This window comes from Apodemus sylvaticus, chromosome 19 (assembly GCF_947179515.1).
Source record: "Apodemus sylvaticus chromosome 19, mApoSyl1.1, whole genome shotgun sequence".
Taxonomy (NCBI): domain Eukaryota; kingdom Metazoa; phylum Chordata; class Mammalia; order Rodentia; family Muridae; genus Apodemus; species Apodemus sylvaticus.
Window position 1 is genome coordinate 58,339,364 of NC_067490.1, and position 20,739 is coordinate 58,360,102.

Consider the following 20,739-nt stretch of genomic DNA (forward strand, 5'->3'; position numbering starts at 1 on the left):
AATCTGCCTGCCTCTGCCTCTCAGAGTGCTGGGATCACAGACGTGTGTCACCACTGCCCGGCATTAATACAGTTTTCTAACGCGACAAAAGATAACAAGATGTTACCTTTGAGTCAGTCAGAGTCCAGTCAGATTATATTAGAATTTTTTCATAATTTAAGATATACTCTTCATTTTTAGAATACTTTTGAGATAGGATATCTTCACATAGTCAAGTCTGTCTTTCAGGTGTTAGGACTACAGAAACATACCTTTAAGGCTAGCTGAGATGTATTTTTAAAATAACCTATCTTTTGAATTGGAGAATGAAAAGATACATTCACAAAGGAACCTTCATTGTTTTGAAGAATAGCAGTACATCTTGAAATTCTACAATAATTTAATCTGGCAAATCAATTTATGTATTCTCATTAATTGGGTTATTACTTTGTTAATATTATACAATTAAAATATTTGAACTGTGTTGGTATATATATACCTGTGTTATGGTGTGCATGTAACAGGTAGAGGACAACTTACTGGTGTCTAGTATCTATTTTGCCTTTGTGAGTTCTACAAATGAATCCCAGAAAGTGATTTGGTTCAAGTGATCTCACTGGCCCTTTTTTGGGTTTAAAAGTTACTTTTTGGATGTGGTGGTGTGTGAATGTGCATATGGTACAGGCCAAGTGTTATAATCTGAAAAGAAGAGAAACATCTGTAGGAGTAATATGGGTCTCCCAGACATTAAACTCAGGTCATCAGGCTTAGAAACAACAAACTTTACCCTTTACTGTGACAATTCTCTGGCATTCATTTCTGGTTCTGAGCAATTGTTATGAACAGTTGTTTACTCTTAACAATAAGCAAACACATTCCCTCCAAAAGATAGCAACATACCATTTTCATTTACAAATAGGATTATTTCAATTATCTTGTTTTCTCCATTCTTAGATGACAATGTTTACATTCTGAGAAGAACACAATATTTTACTGATATTGTAATGTTTCAACTAATCTTATTCTAGTATCATGAGAGAGATAGCTCACAGGGAACTATCTGTGGTGTGCAAAGCTGGCAACCTAATATTGATCATCATATAAAGATGTCCAAATAGACCCCACAAACCTCTCTTCCTGCAGATATGTGTCATGGCACTAAAAACTCATAATAACATTACACACACACACACACACACACACACACACATACACACACACATTTATTTTTCCTTAAATGAACGCCATTGCTACTATATTATCTAGCATTTCTAAATAATTCCCTTAGGAGACAGGGCTTCAAATTGAAAGTCAATCATGGGTAGAAGCTATAGTGTTATGTAGATTATAACACTTGGTCTATACCATATGCACACTCATACACCACCACATCCAAAAAGTGTTCTGCTTGAGAGAGCTTTGTGAAAATCACCAGACAACTCAGTTTTTGCAAACCAAATTAGTCTTTTATTTTCATATAAACTCCATAGTCCACCCGAGATTCCCTTTTGATTATCCAACAAATCACTGTCTTATGATCTTATCCCCTTGATTCTTAGAAATGACATCAAGTACATTTTTTAACATAGCAACTGAATTCAAAGATCTGCCTAACTTTGTAAGCAGAGACAATTAACTACCTGTGTGGGATCCCATCCTGAAATTACCATTCTCACCGAATCTGTGCCAAACATCTCTCTGTTCCAGGCTGCCCTTAAACTCAGGAACTACCCTACTTTTATATCTCTCTGAGAAGCTCATTATTGTTGTAGTTGTCTTTGTTATTTTAGCTCTATGAAGCCCCTCATACAATTACACTGAATTTTTATATTTTCCATAGTTATGAAATCATATATTTTGGAGAACATCATACTAAGTGAGGTAACACAGTCTCAAAAGATCAATCATGGTATGCACTCACTGATAAGTGGATATTAGCTTAGAAACTTTGAATACCCAAGACATAATCCACATATTAAATGATGTCCAAAAATAATGGAGGAGTGGCCCCTGGTTCTGAAAAGACTCAATGCAACAGTATAGGGGAATACCAGAACAGGAAAGTGGGAAGGGGTAGATGGAAGAACAAGGGGAGGGAAGAGGGCTTATGGGTCTTGCGGGGAGTGGGGACTCAGAAAAGGGGAAATCATTTGAAATGTAAATAAAAAAATATATATCAATAAAGGAAAAATAATTAAAAAAAGAAATTATATATTTTTGAGTTTGCATTTGCAAATTTCTTTCCCACATCCTTAACAGCTGTCTTGAAGGTCACAGAATTTAGCATTTTTGCTGAGGAACATATACACACCCTTGTTCCCTGGACTCATGCTGTTTCTAATTATCATGTAGTCAATAACCTTGGCAGGAAGAACATTACCCAGTAACCTTGGGAGGGAAAATATTTCCAAAAGGAGAAACATGAAATAAATTATGTACATCATTATACAAATAAGCCCTAGGTCCACAGGAACTGTCAACAGTTGTGGAGGCCAACACCCTGCTAGCCCTGCTCCATGGGTGGGAACCATGTTAAGCTGTCCCTTTCATGGCCATACAGAACAGCACAAGAATCTGAGATCTCTTCCATTACACTTGAATGAATATGGTAAATTATTCACTTCCTTCAAAACTAATATGAAAAGTTTTAAAACACGTTTGATTTTTTTCTTGAAATTGAAGACAACTATGAGATCTAAAGCTTGTATCAAATTGTTTACAAGAATAGGGTTTTTCTCTTGTATGAGTTCTTTCCTGAATGTCCTGACATCATGAAGACATATAAAGTCTTTAAAATATTTACAAGACTAGAGACCTGGCTGAGCAGTTAAGATAATTTCATACCCAGGACCAAGTCAGGCTTTTAACAACTTCCTTGAATTCCTCCTACAAGAATACCAAAGTGTTCAACATTCATGGAAACCAGCATTAATGTACACATACATACACACACAGAGACACAATGACATCCCATGATGTTTTTCTTCTGTAAGGATTCATTCCAGTAACTCAGGTGTTAAGGCACCTGAAAGTTTACCTACTGAACTTTTCTTCATCATGTATTGGTTCATGTAAGATAAGAGACAGGAAGCATGTAGGCTTCAAGTCAGAAAAATCAGTCCTCCTCAGTTGGTGGTTTCCATTGGAGAGATTTAAGAAATATTGCCCTGCTGAAGTAAATATGTCACTGGGAATGGGCTTGAGAGTTTTGCATCAACACACCATTTCTAGTTTCCACTCTCTGCTTCATGCTTCAGCTTGCTGATATGAGCTCAGAACTTCCTGTTTTAGCTGACATGTGACATTTTTTACATTGCCATTGTCACCCTGATCCCATATCCCTCTGGAAACATACATCAAATTAAACTGCTTTATAAGTTGCTTTTGATATTCTATTTTACAACAAAAGATAAGGCACTGATATACATCCATAAAGCTTTACACCTAGATGATGTTTTTCATGTAATTGAAGAGAATTGTGAAATATAAAAGGTATATAAAAATATACCTTATTCATTAAATTTACAGGGCTTTTGTCTATACGAGCTTGCAAGTAGAAACAAAATAAGGAGGAACATCATAATGGTTGAATAGATTATAGACACTTGTCACATGCTTATCCCAGCATAATCTTGTATAAGTGAAAATCAGTATGTTGACTAATGATCTTACCAAAGCCTTTATATTTATAGATTCCATTTAGTTCTCTCAGGTCTTCAAAGGCTATTGTGATATACACAGTCTTTAACAGACTGATTACATGCTAAAGGTTTTACTCTTATATAAAGTTACCATGAAGTGCAAACCTTTACCACACTGACTACATTCATGGTGTTTCCCTGGAGTATGGCTTTTTTGTCATAATTTTAATGACTACTGGTACATACAAAGGCTTTCCCACATTGCTGGTCTGTAGGCACACATCTTCAGTATGTGTTCTTTTATGAATTCATAGATATGTACGTTGTGTTTTAAAAGGCTTTATCACATTGACTACATTTGTAGAGTTTCTAAATAGTATGTGTTCTTTTAAGTATTTGTAGACCACTAAGAAATGCTAAGTCTTTAACACACTGGTTACATTCTTAGAATTTCTCTCCAGTGTGCATTTTTGGGAGAAGGTGAGGTAATGTACTTTTTTCACAGGCTGTCACACACAGTGTGACTGTCTTCAGAAGCAGGCATGGGAAACCGGACAATCAGTTACAGAAGGAGGCTAGGTCTTTGCCTGATACTTTTTCACATCTTTAAATTTGGCATGCATTCAAGTGCCTTTTCCAGAATAGGCCAATGAAGACAAGTCCAATTTGGTGCTTAATGCTTCAGTCAGCAACCTGGCCAGCAGCTCATGCAGACACACTGCTATGGGACTACACCCAGTTTTTCCCAGTCCAGTCATAGTGTTTGGGGCTACTGGAGGGAGAAGATAGCTGGATTTGCTTCTTTGGGTCCTGCTTGTTGATTATGTAGTTTCCTAGGTCCCCGCTCAGCTTAATGGTGAGCATGCCACCCTCAAAGGAGACATCATAGTCCTCCAGGGGATAGGGTTTGTTTGCAAGGGATTCAAAGAACTACCAGGGCATTCAGCAGCTCTTCTATGAGTCTTTGATGAGCTATCTCTTTTAGAGTGCTTCTGTTGTCCAACATCTTGAGTTCCTCAAATGCACCATGCAGACTGTCTGCTTTTTGTTGTTCAGAGTCTGACTCAGGTAGTGGAGGTTCAAATGGACTTTGTGGATGGGGGCAGGCTGCGTTGGCTGTGACCACAGCCTCAATCAGCTCCCTCCTGCTTGAGCCAGGTGGATCCACTACACAAACATGGCAAAAAGCCTGCAGCACACACATGCTGCTCCTGTTAGGTGGCAGCTCTGTGTGTATTCTTTTATAGATTAGGAGATGACTATGTTGTGGAAAGACTTTACCACATTGGTTACATTCATACTGTTTCTCACAAGTGTGTGTTCTTTTATGTATTTGTAGGTAACTATAGTGACGGAGGATTATGATATTGATTACATTTATAGGGTTCTTCTCTAATATGTATCCTTTTATGTTATTGAAGATGACTATAATATACAAACATTAGGAAGAAGCAAAAGAAACTTGTCTTAGGTATTGCCTCTTTTTTATCAGTCTCCATGCCATCATAGGGTAAGGCTAAGTTTATCTCTCCAGGGTCTAGAGGAGATGGAGACTTCCAAATACCAGACCAGCTTCTATTTTTTATCTTTTGTTCCCCTAAACATGACTCTTCCTAATCACAGCTTATGCTATTTGTCTTTTATTTCTCAAAATATAATGACTGTTCCTAAATACAAAAGAACAAATAGATATTATTGGTTAGGCTGCAAAACCTATATTCTGCATCAGTGGACATAGATTAGCTACATAAGGACATCCCTTATTCCTAAATCCTGAGAGATGAAAAAATATATACATAATAGTACAGATGTTTTTGATTTTCAGGCTAAAAAGTTGTTTTTTGTTGTTGTTGTTTTTTTTTTTTTTTTTTTAAATATTCTGGTTCAGCGACAGGAGTGTTTGTGGCACAGTTCAGCTGCTGAATTTGATCATGTGCCCTGATTAGTCAGTAGTAGCTTCATTGAAATAAGTTCTTGACATTTATATTGACCTGGTCATTGAATAGTGTTGAATCTCAGTGGCCCATAACACAAAGGCCTTAGCACATTGCTCATATTCATAGAATTTCTCTCCAGTTTGAATTCTTTCATGATGACAAGTATGTAATTGTACAAAAGTTCATCATATCAAATACATTCATACAGCTTCTTGTAGTATGAATTCATTCATGTTTACAAAGATGATAATGACATGCAAAGATTTTACCATATTCGTTACACTCATAGGGTTTCTCTCTGGTATGTATGTATTGTTTTACATTCTAGCTGTCTCAGTCGTAGAAAAGCTTTATCACATTGATAACATTCATTGGATTTCTCTCCAGTATGTGTTCTTTTATATAGGAGAAGGTAATTCTGATGTACAAAGACTTTATTGCACTGATTACATTCATATAGTTTGTCTCCCGTTTGTGTGTTCTTTTATGTATTTGGAGACCACTGAAATATAGAAATGCTTTACCACATTGGTTGTATTCACAGGGTTTCTTTCCACTATGTGTTCTTTTATAGATTTGGAGACTATTATGATGTGCAAAGGCTTTACTACATTAATCACATTCAGAGGGTCTCCTTCCAGGGTGTGTTCTTTTATATACTCGGAGACCACTGTAATATGGAAAGGCTTTACCACATTTGGTACATTCATAGGGTTTCTTTCCAGTATGTCTTCTTTTATGTTCTAAGAGATGACTCGGACTTACAAAGTCTTTTTAGCATTGATTATATCCATGGGGTTTCTCTCTAGTGTGTGCTCTTTTATGAATTTGGAGATTACTTTTACTTGCAAAGGCTTTACCACACTGGTTACAATTATAGGGTTTCTCTCCAGTATGAATTCTTTTATGCCTTTGAAAATGACTGCTACATGCAAAGGCTTTACCGCATTGCTTACATTCATAGGGCTTCTCTCCAGTGTGTGTTCTTTTATGTATTTGGAGACCACTGTAATATGTAAAAGCTTTACCACATTGGTTACATTCATAGGGTTTCTCTCCAGTGTGTGTTCTTTTATGAGTTCGGAGAACACTGTGATATGCAAAGGCTTTACCACATTGGCTACATTCATAGGGTTTCTCTCCAGTGTGTGCTCTTTGATGTATTTGGAGACTCTTGGAACATGCAAAGGCTTTGCCACATTGGTTACATTCATAGGGTTTCTCTCCAGTATGTGTTCTTTTATGTTCTAGGAGACAACTCTGACTTACAAAGTCTTTACCACATTGATTACACCCATATGGTTTTTCTCCACTGTGAGTTCTTTTATGTATTTGGAGACTATCATAATGTGTAAAGGTTTTACCACATTGGCTACATTCATAAGGTTTCTCACCAGTATGTATTCTTTCATGCCTTTGAAGAGAACTATGACATGCAAAGGCTTTACCACACTGTTTACATTCATAGGGTTTCTCTCCACTGTGTATCCTTTTATGTATTCGGAGAGCACTGGGATATGGAAAGCCTTTATTACAATGATTACATTCATAGAGTTTCTCTCCAGTATGGCTTCTTTTATGTATTTGGAGACTATGATGACATGAAAAGGCTTTACCACATTGGTTACATGCATAGGGTTTCTTTCCACTATGACTTCTTTCATGCCTGCAAAGACAATTGGCACATGAAAACGGTTTGCCACATTAATTACACTAATGGGTCTTTCAATCTATACAAATTAATTTTACAATTTAGTCTAATGGTAAGGACGAATCACTTTGTTTACATTCATGGCATTCCCCTATGTTATGGGTTGTTTTGAATTTATTATATTGCTCACATTTATAGCATCCTTTATCTAGATGAAATTTTTCACCTATTGAAGAAAATTACAAAAGCTCAGAACTTTACCACACTGAGAACATTCATAAATTTCCCTTTAGTGTAGAATACAATATATTTGTATACTGCATTTACAATGTGAACCAGGACAAATAGAAGAATTTCCACATTCCTGGTATTGTAGGGATTTTCTGCAGTGTGAGTTTGTGGACGAACCCTATGAAATTGGAAAACCAAATAAGTGTAACTAGCATCACATTAAAAAACTCTACTCAATGTGGGGACTACTACATATCCTCTAATTATACTAAGAGAGAGAGGAGTACATTGCTTCTTTCAATATCCCTATGCTCACAACGCTTATACTAATTGTTACTTAGAATATACCTATTCTATTAGAAGAAGAAAAAGAAAGGGTTCCACATTGCATTTTACAAAGGTTGACACTGTCTTCATCATAGACCTGAGGCAAGGGATTGAGATTTCTCCAAAACAACATTCTTGTCTTTCATAAACTATCTCCTTCTCACTTAAAGTTAGCAATGTCACTACAAGTATATAAGTAGCACCAGCTTTACTACAGGCTATTTACCTATTAGAAGGCTTTCCACATATACTTATCACCTATTCAATGCATATACATTTTGCAATATCAAACTGGTATGGGATTAAACTGATAACCATTTCTATAGCATAATCGAATGGGGCTATGACACAAATGCTAGTATTGATTAAGGCATTGATTATATCCTCCTTACAACAATGCACTGGAAATACAAATCAGATACCTCAAATTGAGGTACTTGGTTTTGTGAGAATTTAATAATCATTGATATACTTAAAGCTGTGCTTTTTTATATTGTTGCTGTTCTTTAAAACTTCAAAGGAACATTAAAATTGCTTCAGAGGCATATTCAAACCAACTTGCACATGAAGATTACCTTCCATGTCTTCTAGAACTTTGAAAATAGTCTTTGATATTGTCATCTTTCCAACTGTAGCCTAAAATATAGTAACAGAAAATTTATAACAGATTATTGGAAATTGGGGAAAATTTAAGTTAGTATCTCCAGTGAACCTTAGACCCATACCTGATTAATTTACCTCATTATTCGCCATTCTCAATTGAAATCACAGAACAGCAATGATATCAAAGAAACAATTGTCCTTTTATTTTAAAAGGTGAAAGGAAATTCACTGTCTTACCTATAGCAGTGAGATTCCTGTAGGTCTCCAGCATTACATCTCTGTAGAGACTCTTCTGTGAAGGATCCAGTAAAGTCCACTCTTCCGGAGTGAAGTTTACACACACATCATCATAGGTCACTGCATTCTAAAATATCCCATACAGGTGTATAATACAAATCACGATGCCAATATCACTTTAAATGTATGCCTCACTGTCAATATATTTATATAATTCTGGTCCTGCCCCACTGATTTTTTGACACAGAAGTATTAATGTAATTGCAAAAATTATTTCAGAAGGAAACTGAATAATAATGTTCACCCCTGTCATTTCTGTGTCATTGGAATAGTATATAGGCTTGCAAGAGAAACGCCAACTAACAGAGAGACAAAGAGAGACAGACAAATACACACACACACACACACACACACAGAAAGACAGAGGAGAGAGAGAGAGAGAGAGAGAGAGAGAGAGAGAGAGAGAGAGAGAGAGAGAGAAGTAAACTGTACTGAACACACATCAGAGAAAATGTATGAACAATTACTAACTAGGAAAAAATAATGGGCAAGGTGGGTGTATTAGCTCATGCTTTTGATCTCAGAATTCTGGAGGCAGATGTAGGAGTTATCTCATTGAGTTGGATATCATCCTGACTGATGCAATGAGTTTCAGGACAGTCAGAGGAATATAATAAGACCCTAATTTCCCTGCCAAAATCAATCAAATGAATTAAAAAGATAGAAAAAGTCATTGAAACTTCAACTTCAGAAATAACAAAACCAAAAAAGGTAAAAACATCAGGATAACAAAATAGCTTAGCACTGAATAGCAACTGCTTCTACTGTTTCTTATGTGATTTAGGGATAGAGTCTATCATGTCATGAAGAGATGACAGCATGAGAAAAAAGCTGACTAGTCAGTTTCAATCAGAACACAGTAGACACACACACACACACACACACACACACACACACACAACCAGAAAATGGGTTGAGTATACAGATACCCAAATCCCATTCCCAATAAGAAATGTAAAAAGGCTCCTAGAAAAGTTTCTGTGAGGTCCTTAAAGAAAGACACAAAAGTTCAAAGACATCATCTACGCAGAAGCTTCTTCATTCAACCAACTACATTTTGCCTCTGGCTACTATAGGCTCATGGTCATCGCAGATGAAAATTCATTTAGTTTAACTTCAATGATCCTAATAGTCTGCAACAGCTTGTACATGGTCCAATTGTCCAAAGTCTCTTCTGACACAGTAATCTCTCCACTGCCATTGTAAAATCTGAAAAGAAGTGATATCTTCCCAGCATACAATTGCAAATTGTAAAGAATACCCTTTCCCATTTCAATAGAGAGGAATACGTACACAGTGAGAGAAGACTGGACCAAGGAGCCCAAACACCAAATCCTGTGGCTCTGTCTCAGTCAATGGGGCTTCAGTTTCAAAGGGTTTAGATGGCCCTATGCCTGCAACCGCACATACTTCTATTAGTTTAGGTAAATCCATTTCCTATATCCATCTCTCCATGGCAGATCTCTCATAGCTTAGTATTTCAACATATTGTGTTCTCAAAATGCAACTCAGGCTTCATACTCAAACCTTCATGCAAGGAACTCACAGTTGTTTTTTTTTCTTAAACTGGGGTTCTGACTCTGCCAAACATAGATAGCTAGAACAATGCTGAACAAAAACCATAGAGGAAAAAAAAAATATATGACTTTGAATTTTGCATCTTTCTTGTTTCCAGAACCAGTACAACATGGATGACCTTGCAAAGTTCAGCTTCCAAATTGGGTTGGAATATAGCACACACTAGGACCACAGTTGCAATACATTTTATATGAAGTTTCTATCTGGGACTCGAATTCCCTTTGCTTACTCATTCTACTAATTTAAAGGTTAACAGGAGGGAGTGTTACTCTTAGGACACGTTTTAGGCCATTTCCAAGTGTCATCTGAAACTACCTAGTGCTGTTTATCTGAAAAATCAGAGTTTGTATTTGATTCTGCTCTTGTTGCTTCTTTTCACTGTAATCCTGAATGAGTCACTAATAATAACAATTAAACAGATTTATTATTGCATCTACGAAATTAGTCCACTATTTTTTAATTTTATCTTACTTAATTTCTCAGGATATGGGTGTAATAAGAAACATTTTGTCACAAAATATCTAGAAATTTTTTATGAAGTCTATTTTCACTGACATCCTACAACCTTAGCTTCCGATGTCTGCATCACTTTCAAGTTACAGGTCCTAAAAGAACAGCTCAAGTCGGACGATGGTGGCGCAGGCCTGTAATCCCAGCACTCTGGGAGGCAATGGCAGGCGGATTTTTGTGTTCCAGGCCAGCCTGGTCTACAGAGTGAGTTCCAGGACAGCCAGGGCTGTACAGAGAAACCTTGTCTTGAAAAAACAACAAAAACAACAACAACAACAAAAAAAAAACAAAAACAAAAACAAAACAAAACAAAACAAAAACCAAAACAAAACAAAACAAAAAAAGAACAGCTCAGTGTTCTCTATGCTCTTTGCCATCTCAATTCTTGATATTTTTGACATTCTTCCAAAAGAGAAAGAATACTTCCAGGTTCTGTCTGGCAGCAAAAATCCCTGTTTTAGTAACTTTTTTGTTCTAACTTACTTCTCTCCTGTTGTGATTAAATCTTCTAAATAAAAGCATCTCAGGTTTTGAAGGGGCTTTTAAAAAGGAATACATGACATGATATAGTAAATTTTCAGAAGATGAAATTAGGTAGAGGTCTATCATTTTTCATAAGAACAGCAATATAATATAATTAATAAAATCACACAACATACATGGTGTCACTGTTTATAAAAGATACAAAGACAGACTTATAAATATTACACAGTTGCTAAAACAAGAATTATAGGATTGGTATTGGGTATGGAACTAGGTAGGATGCTTCCAGACCTTCCCCATTCTGTTACTTAAGACCCAATACTCGAGGTTTACTCTAATGAGCAGCTCCCTCTCCCCATGTCCGTAACTTCTGTCCATTCCCATCTGCATTTCTCTTCCAGATTTATCTGTAACTGAGTCCTCAACAAAAGGCAGAGAACCCCTTCTCAACCAACAGGCCATGCCTGCCAGGAGACTAAGTAGACTGTCAAAAGACCTACTACACTATCTGATATCCTAGACCCTACTCTCACAGTTGCTCTTAACCCTAGAATAGAATACTGGAGGAAGGTTCCTCTTCCTTTCCATGCCTCTTACAGATACCACAAATGATCTCCATCTGCCCTTCTTTTACTTCCTCATCTCTGTCTAAGCCAAGTGCTATGGGCAGATACGCCTGCTATGTACATGTCCCACTTGCCAGAAAACTAAGGTGTCTGTTCAAAGACCTACCCCACTATCTGTTACCCCAGATGCAATTTTAACAGTAGATCCTAGCACTGGACTAGAACACCAGAGGAAGCTTCAAGTCTCCCTTGTCTATATCTTTTTTTTGCACTGCTATGATCATATTTTCATGGTCTCCCCTTACTCCAGGTTACAACAGCACAAACATTCTTCCTTGAACACACCTGGAAAGCAGATGGGTATAAAAGGCAACACTAGCCAACAGACACTCTGAAAATCCAGAGACTAAAAAGAAACCCAGGAAGAAAACTCCCAGGAATACAAGACAAACCTCAGAAATTAGCACCTAGACCTTTATACTCACCTCAAATGCAAATGCCTACACACGAGCATAGGGACATAATCAATAACGGCCAGGGAAATATGTCATCAACTGAGCCAAGCTATTCTATGACAGCAGGCCCTGAATACTCTAACATAGCTAAAAACAAAGAAAAAGACCTTAAAACTAACTATTTAAAGATGATGGAGGTCCCTAAAGAGGAAATGCTAAGTCCTGTAATGATATCAAGGAAATGAAGTCAAACAATGAAGAGAAAAACCAAAGAAAACAGGAAAGAGTAAACAGTTCAAAGAAACACATGAAATTGTTCAAGGTCTAAAAGCAGAAATAGAAGCAATAAAGAAAGCAGAAACTAACAGAATCCTGTAAATGAAAATTTTTGAATTGCAACAAGGAACTACAGAAACATGGTTCAACCACAAAATAGAAATGGAAGAATCGAAAACACAATAGAAATGGATACATCAGGCAACAAAATTGTTAATTCTCAAAACTTACTGGCACAAAATATTCACGAACTCTGGGGAAAAAAACTCAAATAACAGGAATAGAGGAAGAAGAATTGTATCAGCACAAAGGTCTGGAAAATATTTCCAATAAGTTCATAAAGGAAAATTTTCCTCACCTAAAGAATATGATGTCTATGAGGATACAAGAAACATACAAAATACTAAATGGATTGTTCCAGAAAAGAAAGTCCCATTACCACATAATAATCAAAATACTAAACATTCAGAACAAAGAAAGAATATGAAAAACTGAAATGGGAAGCCAAAACAAGCAAACAAAACAAAACAAAAAACATATTTGCAAACCTATTTGAATTATACATGTCTTCTCAACACTCTGGAAGCCAAGACCTGGAGTGTACATATGGTGTACACTCTAAAAAACTACAGATGCTAGATGAGATTAGTACAGGCAAAATTTTTCAATCACCATAAATGGAAAAAATAATATATTCCCTGATAAAGTCAGATTTAAATACTATCTGTTTAAACAGCCCTACACAAGGTGCTAGAAGGAAAAATTCTAATCCAAGGTGGTTAACTACAAAAATGAACCAAAGGAAATAAATAATTTCATATTATCAGCAAAACCAAAAGAAAGCACACAAACACACCATACTCACATACATACTACCACCACAACTACTACCACCATCACAACCAACAGCAACAAAATATGAAAAATTAAAATTCATAGCCTGGCAGTGGTGGCACACACCTTTAATCCCAGTACTTGGGAGGCAGAGGCAAGTGGATTTCTGAGTTCAAGGCCAGCCTGGTCTACAGAATGAGTGCCAGGACAGTCAAGGCTACACAGAGAAACTCTGTCTCCAAATAAATAAATAAACAAATAAATAAATTTAAAATCACTGTCCATTGATATCTCTCAATATCAATGACTCAATTCTCCAATAAATAGACACAAGTAAACAGAATGGATGCTAAATCAGAATCAGCCTTCATTGCATACAAGAAATACAGTCCAAAATCAAGGATACACATTACCTCACTGTACAGGGTTAGAAAGTTATTCCAAGCAAATTTACCTAAGAATTAAGCTATTTTAGTATCTAATAAAATAGACAAATAAAAATTAATCAAAAAAGATAGGGAAGGGTTCTATATATTCAAAATAAAGTGTACTAAGACAATATTTCAATTATTAACATCTATGACCTATATATAAGAGCTCCTATGCTTGTAAAAGAAACATTTCTGCCATACATTGATCCTCACACTGATTGTCACAGACTTCAATCACTCTCACCAATGAACAGGCCCTCCAGATAAAAACTAAACAGAGAAAATTTCCAGCTAATAAACCTTAAAATGGAAATGAGCCCAACTGATATTTCCAGAACAATCATCCCCAAAACAAAAGAATATACCCTACTCTCAGCAACATTTGGAATTTCCTCCAAAATGAATGTCATATGTGAACACAATGCAAATTTTATCAGATACAAGAATACTGAAATAACCCCCTGTGTCCTATCAGACCACCATGGATGAAACCTAGAAAGCATGAAAAACAGAAACATAAGAAAGCTGAAAAACAAGCCGGGCGGTGGTAGCGCACGCCTGTAATCCCAGCACTTGGGAGGCAGAGGCAGGTGGATTTCTGAGTTCGAGGCCAGCCTGGTCTACAGAGTGAGTTTCAGGACAGCCAGGGCTACACAGAGAAACCCTGTCTCGAAAAAAACAACAACAACAAAACAAAACAAAAAAAAGAAAGCTGAAAAACTCATGGAAACTATATAACTCTCTACAGAATAAAGAATGGGTGAGATAGAAATTAAAAAGAAAGAATTTTAAAGATGAAGACAGAAATAAAAAAAGAATTTTAAAGATGAAGATAAAAATAAAAAAACAAAATAAAAGATTTTCTAGAATTCCATGAAAATGAATATACATTTTCAAACTTATGGGATACCAGGAAAGTAGTGATGACCAAACACTTGGTAGCACTAAGTGCATGCATAAAAAATAACTAGAGAGATCTCTTACTAGCAACTTAATAGCACAACTGACAGCCCTTGAGCTGAGGATTTGTCCACTTCAAGTCCCAGCTATATTACTCTTGGGCATATACCCAAAATACATTCCATCCTATCACAAGAACACTAGCTCAACTATGTACATGGGGGCTTTAATAATACTAAGTAGAAACTGAAAACAAGCTAGATTTCTCTCAACTTAAGAATGGACAAAGAAATGTGGTACATTTATATTATGGCATATTTCTCAGCTATTAAAAAAAAGTACTTTGATTCTGGGATCTGCAAACTCTGGGCAACAGTTCAGCCTTTCTCTCTGGAGGCCTGCTGCCACCCAGGACAACCAGAGGCCTGCTCTCATTAGGGACTACTAGCTCTACCTGCAATCTCAAGAGGCTCACTACCACCAGGGCCTATCAGGATATGTAACAACAGAGACAACCAGATAGCTAAAGGCCAGCACAGGAACACAATCCATAAAAACCAGGGCACTAAAGCATCATCAAAATCCAGCTGCCCTTCTATAGCAGCCCTGCATATCCTGACACACCAGCAGAGAAAGAAAATGACCTTAGATCTCATTGTATAAAGATGATAGAGGCCTTTAAAGAGGAAATAAATAAATTCCTTAAAGAAATACAGAAAAAATACAATTAACTTGTAGAAGCCTTTAAAAATGAAATGAATATCTTTTCATTTAGTTTGATAATGGCTGTTGATTTGCTGTATATTGCTTTTATTATGCTAAAGTATGGACCTTGATCTCTCAATATGAATGGGTTTGTATTTTGGTAAATGCTTTTTCAACATCTAATAAGATGAGCATGTGATTTTTGCTGGGGGGATTGCAAACTCATATAACCACTCTGGAAGTCAATCTGGACGTTCCTCTGAAAATTGAAAAGAAATTGAAGACCAAACTAAACTATTTTGGGGCATATACCGAAAAGATGCCCCACCATATCACAGGGGCATGTGTTCCACTATGTTCATAGCGGCCTTATCTGTGATAGTCAAAATCTACAAACAGCCCAGATGTCCCACAGAGGAAGAATGAATAAAGAAAATGTAGTTGATTTACACAGTTGAATATTATTCAGCTATCAAGAATGGGGACATCATGAGCATTGCAGGCAAATGGATGGAACTAGAAAATATCATTCTCAGTGAGGAGACAGAGAAGAAAATACCCAGATATATGGCCCCAGAAAATATCTTCAACAAAATCATAGCAGAAAATTTCTTTAACCTAAACAAAGAAATGGCTATACATGATGCTTACAGAACACCAAAGAGACTGGACCAGAAAAGAACATCCTCCTACCAAATAATAATCAAAACACTAAATGTATGGAACAAAGAAAGAATATTAAACACTGCAAAGGAAAAAGGACAAGAAATATATAAAGGTGTACCTATCAGAATTGCACCTGAGACTTCTCAACAGAGATGGTAAAAACCAGAAGGTCCCAGACAGATGTCTTGCAGACACTCAGAGACCACAGATGTCAGCACAAACTACTGTATCCAGCAAAACATTCTTCTTTTTATTTATTTACTTATTTATTCATTTCTATCCCAATATAAGCACCACTCTCTTCCCAGTACCCCTCACACAGATCATACCCCCACTCTGCCTCCATTCTTCCAGAATAGACCAGCTTTGATAATCAGGAGAGACTAAATCAATGTAAGCAACAAATGGTGGTCAGTACTAAGAAGGACTGAAAGGGGTTGGCAAGATACCAAGCAATGGGGGCTGTTGGTTATGACAGCCAGTGATTAGAGAAATTGCTCAGCAAACTTTTTTCTGAGGGAACAAAGTTTGAGACAATAGGACAGTCACTTCCTATGGCTAACAAAAAACTCTGAGCTCTAATTTAATGCTTAAGGGCCAGTGAGAAAGAAAAGAAAAGAGAGAAAATTAATACACATACACATAAATAGAGAGACTGAAGCAAAATGAAGATTCTAATAACACCAAACATATAAATACATATATGCAAATGTATATATGTAGAGATAAACAGGCAAAGAGACAGATGGATGGGTAGACAAATACACATTCACACACTGAATGGATGGAGCAAACTTCCAAATAGCGGGCTCGAAGCATTTCAAAATGCACATATGTACACATATGCAATTATACACGTATATCCATATACACATACCTATGGGTAGATGGAACAAAGTTCCAACAAGCAGCTTCCAAGCATTTCATATATATATATACAGACACACACACATATACACATATACACACATATATATACATACACAAGTTGGAGCATAGAGCAAGGGCCAACAACCACACCCACACAAGATTTATACTTATGTAAATATACAGATTTGATGGAGTGAACAAAGTTCCAACATATTCACATGCAAACTTTATATATATACATATGTAGTTTTGAAATATGAAACAAGGTTACAAAAGGTAATTGTTTTTCCCATAGTTTATATATCCCAGTAAAATCTTTCAAGGAGTGTAAAATTACAATATGATTATGTTCTAGTTTTCTTCTACTGCATGACAGTGAAAAAAAGAGTATGTTCCCCAATAAGTTATGAGAAAAAACATAAGGGAAGTACAAGTACTCCCAAGAACCCACATGCCTTCATAATCAAGCAGCTTGTTACAGATAGATTAACAAAATATGAGTAAACAAAGTAAAGAATTCTTGGCCAATTTCTGTGGGAAGCTGTCCTGAGCTATTCAGATTTAATGCTTACTCATGGCCCTAAGGTGATGGCTGCTAAAATATGAGAACAATTAACTAGAGTCTTCCCCATGAGCTGTCGGTGCGAGAAGAGTGCGAGTTCCTGCCGCTTTAACATGCCTGAGTTAACTCCAGGTGTCCCCACCAGACGACCTCCTGACCTCCTCGCTTCCTACTTCGATCACTAGGGGTGTCGCCACCCTTCCCTCCTTTGTTCTTGTGTGAAGGTCAATTCCTTCTCTGTAAGCCTTAAAACTCGTTTACCTCCCCGACATTAAATGAGGCTTTGACACAACCCAGACTGACTGACTTTGTTAGTGTGCTTGGCCTCCCTTCTCTCTTCCCCCCATTTTTGACCCTCAGGTAGTGCCTCTTCGGGACCCAGGAATAACTGGACCTGCTGGACGGGTCAAATTTCCCTTAATGGCAGGTAGCACTCTACATTTACAAAAAAAGATTAATTATTGTATTATTTATCTTTAAAAGTAATTTAATGATAATATTTTTAAATTATACAAATCTAAACTTATATATAAAACTCGTATCTATTTTAAATCATCAGAATACACATCTCTAATCAGCAATGCTTACTAAATCATATTAGGAAGCTGAGGGCAAAACTGGGTATAAGAAATCAATCATCTGCCAGGCAGTGGTGGTGCACGCCTTTAATCCCAGCACTTAGGAGGCAGAGGCAGGCGAATTCCTAAGTTCAAGGCAAACCTAGGCTACAGAATAAGTTCCAGGACAGCCAGGGCTACACAGAAAAACCCTGTCTCAGAAAAAAAGAAAGAAATTAATCATCAACATTCTAGCCTAAGTGACAGTCACAGCATCAGCCAGTGCTGCCATTGTTCTTGATCCTACAACTTAAAAAGTCTCTGCCTTTCTAAACTTTCAAATTGTTCCCTAAGATTTTTTTCAGATCAGAGCAAGTAGTAAAAACATCTTAACCTAGCTTAACTAACAATTTTATTTTTGCCAAATGCTTTCTAAGGGTGGTGGTCATTGCTGACAATTCTACATCTCTAAGTTCCTTCCTAGAGTGAAGATTGAATCATTAATCTGCTCCAGCAGCAATGTCTGAAAGAGATCAACCATTACTACTACAAGGGCCAATGATGCTGCACAGTGAGGGGTGAATTCTCCTATGAAATTTTCATACATTTCTTAGATTAAGAGAGATAGGAGGGCAACAAGCAGAGCAAAACTCTACCAAGGTACAAGCATCATGGCTGTGCTAAAACGTATGCTACATTCCAGGAATTCCAAAGCAGTTTGTCATTCATCCTTCATGTACCTTAGAAATATTCCATGATAAAACCAAATTTAAACAATATCACCATCTTGGATAGAACTTTAAATACCATACTTTTTTTTTTTTTTTTTTTTTTTTGGTTTTTCAAGACAGGGTTTTTCTGTGTAATACTGGCTATCCTGGAACTCACTCTGTAGACCAGGCTGGCCTCGAATTCGGAAATTTGCCTCCCTCTGCCTCCCAAGTGCTCGGATTCCAGGAGTGTGCCACCATCGCTGTGAATGTGTTTTAAGTTTCTCTCTGTTTCGCTTGATACTGGCTACAGGCTTGCTGGATATTGTGTTGATTAAGTTTATGTATGTGATCTCTTTCACACTTTTAACATGGAGGGGTGTTGAGTTTTATGGAAGGCTTTTTCAGCATCTAATGAGATAATCATGAGATTTTTTTTTCTTTTAGTCTTGTTATATAGTAGATTATATTGATGGATTTTTTTCAGATATTAGACCATCCCTGCATCCCACAAGAAATTAAGAATTACACAGCAAATCCAAAAGGAGAGGTCTAACACATACACATAGTCAAAATAAAGAAACAAAAAACAAACAAAAAAACAACCACCAACATTAAAAAAAATGAACTAAAATCATTGTTTATTAATATCTTTAAACATCAATGGACTCTATTCAACAGTAAAAAGATACAGGCTAACAGAATGGATGTGAAAACAGGATCCATCATTCTGCTTCATGCAAGAAACACATCCCAGCAACAAAGATAGTTATTACCTGAAAGTAACAGGTTGGAAAAAGTTTTTCTAAACAAAGAGACCAAAAAAAAAAAAAAAAAAACCCAAGCTTGAGTAGCCATTCTAATTACTAATTAAATAGATTTTCAACCTAAAGTAATCAAAAGAGATGGAAAAGTGCACTTCATATGCATCATAGGAAAAAATCCTCCAAAATGACATCTCAATTTTGAAAATCTATGCTACAAAGACAAAGACAGTGACATTCATACAAGAAACATGGCTGAAGTTTAAATATCGCATAGAATCCTACACATTAATAGCGGGAGACATCAACACCCCAATCTCATCAATGGGCAGGTCCTTAAAACAGAAACAAACAAAAAATGATGTAACTAACAGAGGTTTTAAATTAAATGGAACTAACAGATACCTGCAAAATATTTTACTCAAAATACATGACAATATACTTTCTTCTCAGCACATCAGGGCATCTCCTCCTAAACTAACCATGTACTCAGTAACAAAACAAGCCTCAACAAATACAAGCCTCAAGTAATCGATGGATCTTATCAGATCACCATGGATTAAAACTGGACTTCAACAACAACAAAACAACAGAATGTTTACAAACTCATGGAACTTCAACAGCTTTCTACTCAATGACCACGGTGTTAAAAAAGAGATAAATAAAGAAATTAAAGAATTTCTAGGATTCAATGAAGATGAAGAAGGCACAGCATACCCAACCTTATGGGACACAAGGAAAATACTGCTAAGAGGAAAGTTCACAGCACTAAGTGTCTTCATAAAGAAACTGGAGGGATCCCATACTAGGAACGTAATAGCATATCTGAAAGCTCTAGATGAAATAAGAAGCAAACCTACACAAGAGAAATAGACAGCAGGAAACCAAGGGCTGAAATTATTTAATCAGAAACAAAGAAAACAAAACAAAGATCAATAAAACCAAAATATGGTTCGTTGAGAAAATCTAGAAGACAGAAAGATAGAAAACTAACAACAAGATAGAAAAGATAAGCTGGGCGGTGGTGGCACATGCCTATAATCCCAGCACTCTGGGAGGCAGAGGCAGGCGGATTTCTGAGTTTGAGGCCAGCCTGTTCTACAGAGTGAGTTCCAGGACAGCCAGGGCTACACAGAGAAACCCTGTCTTGAAAAAAACCAAAAAAAGAACCAAAAAGAAAGAAAGAAAGAAAGAAAGAAAGAAAGA

At 36.5% G+C, this 20,739-nt stretch overlaps 2 pseudogenes; both read right to left on the reverse strand.

The window, feature by feature from the left end:
- Positions 1 to 4,243: 4,243 nt before the first annotated feature.
- On the reverse strand, positions 4,244 to 5,829 carry LOC127669280 (frataxin, mitochondrial-like; annotated as a pseudogene).
- Positions 5,830 to 5,890: 61 nt separating this feature from the next.
- On the reverse strand, positions 5,891 to 11,699 carry LOC127669281 (zinc finger protein 431-like; annotated as a pseudogene).
- Between the last annotated feature and the right edge of the window lie 9,040 nt (positions 11,700 to 20,739).